This window comes from Dipodomys spectabilis, unplaced genomic scaffold, assembly GCF_019054845.1.
Source record: "Dipodomys spectabilis isolate Male_0828 unplaced genomic scaffold, ASM1905484v1 ptg000078l, whole genome shotgun sequence".
NCBI classification, from domain to species: domain Eukaryota; kingdom Metazoa; phylum Chordata; class Mammalia; order Rodentia; family Heteromyidae; genus Dipodomys; species Dipodomys spectabilis.
Window position 1 is genome coordinate 6,436,586 of NW_024870755.1, and position 4,341 is coordinate 6,440,926.

General features: G+C 34.6%; 1 pseudogene; it reads right to left on the reverse strand.

Moving 5' to 3' along the window:
• Window positions 1–1,106: 1,106 nt before the first annotated feature.
• LOC122110493 lies at window positions 1,107–1,205 on the reverse strand (annotated as a pseudogene).
• Window positions 1,206–4,341: the final 3,136 nt, after the last annotated feature.

Consider the following 4,341-nt stretch of genomic DNA (forward strand, 5'->3'; position numbering starts at 1 on the left):
CTGTTTGGGTCCACTCCACGGGATGGGCCTCCGGCCTCCACCCGAGGGGTGGGGAAGGGGCCTCTGTGCAGGTGCTGATCTCTGGGGTTTGTCTCTGTTTGCGCTCTCTTGATCAGCATCAGTTCCTTTCAGTTCTTCTGCTCTGGTGTTCTGTGGGCATCTCATGTATCTCTGAGGTTCCTGCCATGGGGCTGAGTGGCTTTGGTGGGATGGTGCCTCTCTGCTCGAATGGAGAGTGAGGGGAAGGGGTGGGATCTTTGTGTAAGTTCCCTGCTCAGAGGTTTCTTCATTCATCACGATCAGCGGGTCTGACACTGGTACCTCAAGGGGCTTTGGTGCGGGTGATCTGCACACAGCTCCCTGTGTCTCTGGGCCACCGGCAGCTCCCACCAGGCCAGGCTGGCCATGGCTTGGCACGCTGCTTTGTAACCATTAGACGTTGGGGGAGGGGTCTTCATGCTTCTCTGTTGTGAAATTCTTCTTTTTACTCCTGTTTTTCTCTGGATGTTGATTTTTTTGTTGTCGGTATCTTGGGGAGATTAAACGTTGGAACTCGAACTCTCTTTTTGGTTGGGGAGAGCTGTGGCATTCCCCTACTTCCCCGTCGCCATCTTGGACCCCCTCGAGTTTTTGCTTTTTTTATTCAGATATAATTTTAATTTATCTGTTGAAATGAGTACTAAAGAAACTAAAGATATTTCTGGTGCTTATCTGAAAAATTATACTTTAAAATATTCTGTATTCTGTTTGTATAATGCCCATAATCTATTTTATTCTTTCCTAGATATAAGACTTCGAATACTACATTGTTTTATAATATATAGGTTCATTAATAAATGTGTCCTTTCAGATTGCATTCCATACCAAAACAGTTTAAGATTCCTTTTTTACTAGGTCTTTATAGTATATTTCTTTGGAATAAAATGACAATGTTGTCTAATTTTAAAAGTTTTATAAAGATTATGCAATGTAAAGGCCTTTCTAAGGTGAATATTTAACTGATGTCAAACTAACTTTTATTTATATGAATTACATGTATTGTTACACTTGTAATTTTGTAATCAACTTTTTAATAATTGTTTTTCATTTCTTGCATCTGAAGAATGAAAATTATGGAATAATTCACAGATTTTCATATCATCCTTTGCAATTGCCATGTTAATCTCTATATTGGTGTAATTTTGATATATGTGCTGCTGAAGCATATAATGTCCTCTAAATTAAGGTAGTTAATGATGCAATATTTATACAGGATTATATCCTTGGGTGCCTATATGTAACAAGGAAACATTATTGTTCCTATCAATGCTACTGATCTTTCCCTAAAATTCTGTGTATAATGGAAAATAATTATATTGTTCAATTGATTGCTCACGTTTGCAATTTTTTTGTCAATGACTATTTTAAATCTTTTTCATTTTAGATTTAATCATACTTTGAAGCATTTTTAGCTAGGTCCAAAGGGGATGGCTTTTTCAAATACTTATTTATCCAACTGAGTTAGCTCTGTGTAGCTAACAGATTCAAAGTAAGCCTTGCTTAAGAGCTACTTCTAAACTTCTGCAGCTGAAATTTTCCCAAATGAAGTCTCATTGGCACAAATGTCTACTTGACACTTTACCATTCTTCCATGTAATATCAGACCAACCAGAATATCTTACCCTGATAGTGTAAATTGTCTTACTTGAACAAAACAAATCTTAGTTCCAAGGGATTATAGAAAGATGAATATTTCAGACAGAACTTTTCAGACTAGAAGGTTTTTATCAAAATATAATTTTTTATTATACCTACCATTTCAAAAGTAGCTAAAGCCAAGAAGGTGAAAAAATTGTTCATATGCATGATTACCTAATGTCCTGGCCTATCTACCTTCCAACCAGGCAGGAACTTAGACTAATGCTTTTCTATCACCAAATATTTTCATAGCTCCAGGAGAAGTCCATATGTTTCTCCTTGATATTAGGCCTTAAATTGGTAATATTTCCTCTTTCCTTCAGTCTGTAAATCTACAAAAGGTAAAGGTTTAAGTCTAACTCTACCAAACACTGAGGTAGAGATAATGGAATAATACTTTAAAACAGAGTTGCTTTTGATACCCTAACAAAAACAGAACAATGCAAAACATGTGCCATTATATTACATTATATATAGTTATATATTTTATATTTATATGTGCTGATTTTATATTTCACACAGTGAAACTTACTAGAATCAATTGATAATTTGAAAAGTAAATTGATATTTATTTATTCCAATAAATAGAATTGGAATATAAATAATTAGGCTTAGAATATATATTAGAATATAAAAAGTATCAATGCAATGTCTTCGATATAAACTTGTGATACCTTCTATGTGTTCATGGTCTTCTGAATTCACATTGTTAAAAATCAATGTTGTTTCCTCTAATCTATAAGAGATTTTACTCTGATGCTCTTTTTATTGTTTTAACTCACTGGTCTCAAACTGTTTTTCTCCATATTTCTGATGCATTCCTACAGATTATACTCCAATTGTGCTAATATGATATCTAAAAGACATTATTCTTCTATAGACCCATGGGTTCTAATATCTTATGGCTGAGTTACCTGCATCATTAGATAACAGGGGCAAGACTTCTCACCTAAGCCTACGCAACATGCCAGCAGAAAGTAACTGAAAATCCATCTCAATTTCTCATTTCTTATATTTCAGGGCTCCAATTCCTTGAGAAACAAGAATTAGCAGCAAGCAATTGTGTAATGCAAGGCAACTTAAAATGAAAGATGAAGTCACAAAATCGAGAGAAATTACTGTATTTCAAACTGAATTTACAGATGGCCAGCCCATATGAGTGAACAAGATCAGAAAATGTCACAAGATTATTTTTAATACCCCTCCCCTAATGACTAATGTAATATATCAGTCCAGCATAAGTGGGCCCAAAAAATAGTTCCTGTAAGGATGGATCCGTGATTGATCTACCATGGTCAGGAAAACTTGACTTAGAGGTCAAATGTAATTCAGCAGAACATTAATTGAGAAGATCGGTAGTGCTTCAAAACACTGGTACTTTAGTACAACTTGGTTCTGTGGTATAAAAAGGTTGTCATTCTCAAACCAAACTACATTTAATCTCCTGAAAGTGTATTCCTTTTCAAATAAACTTTTTGAAATCACACTTGCCAAAATAACCTTTGATAAGTAGATGACACTTAGTGACATTACAAGTTTTTCAAGTGTAGGGAGCAAGATACAATAGAGTTGATTTATTTACCCAGCACTAATGTCAAACAGGTTCAAACATTCATTAAAATCTAGAAATAGTACCACGCACCATTTGTGTTGTTCAGTAGGTGCCTTCCAGAAATTTGTTAAATGGATCAGCCTCCCATATTTCAACCCCAAACGTTAGCTAATAAAGTAAATTTCATCACTTAATAAGGGGCATTTTAAAAAGTCATAAATACTTGCCTTATCATATACTGTTTTGTTTTCCCTCTGTCTAGCATAGTAATAAATATGTCTTTAAATCTTGAGTATGGTTACTCATCTGAGATGTGACAAAATCTATCTTCTATTTCTATCATATTCCTCTATAGTAGTAAATGTTGGTTTTCTTCTTTTTCCAAAACTTATAGGAGGTAGAAAGTCTTATTCCATGTAAAATAAAATAATCACACATCATTTTACAAAGCCCTTTATAAAAACTGGTAGTTAAGAATACATTCAAAGCCATTTTTAAACTTTCTTGTTGACTAAAGATTAATCTTCAAATGAATGAGAATATAATCATGTCTAGGTGTTTCAAGTCTCCAGTCTTGCAAATTGTTATTGCAGATGAATGAATTATGGAAATATAAGCTGACATCAGTTCAAGTATATGCAGGACTGAAACTCCATGGAATGTATATAAACCTTTCAAATATTAACAGACAGTTTAACAGAATGACTATCAGGAAGTTGAAACCAGACAGGCATAATAGTAAAGACATAGAATGAATGAAAAATGGAACAAGGGGCAAGTACAGCTAGAATACTCAATCTACACATTTGAGAAAGGAAGTGGTAAATTGGAAATAAATCTTGGGGAAGGGAGTGGTTGAGAATGATAGAAGGAGTCACTGTGATCCAGGAGCAATGGATAATTAGGTGGACATATTTAATTGTAAGACATTTGCACAACCTTTGGAAATTCAGTTAAAAAACACAAAAACACATAAAAATCACAACCAAACAGCACTCTCTAGGGAGTATGAATATGACCTCTCAAAAATTTTAAGCAGTTAATGGAGGGAAGTCTTGGTAAAAGCAAACAAAGATGTTCAAAGAGGGCAGTTTGGTGTAGGGGAGGATTCC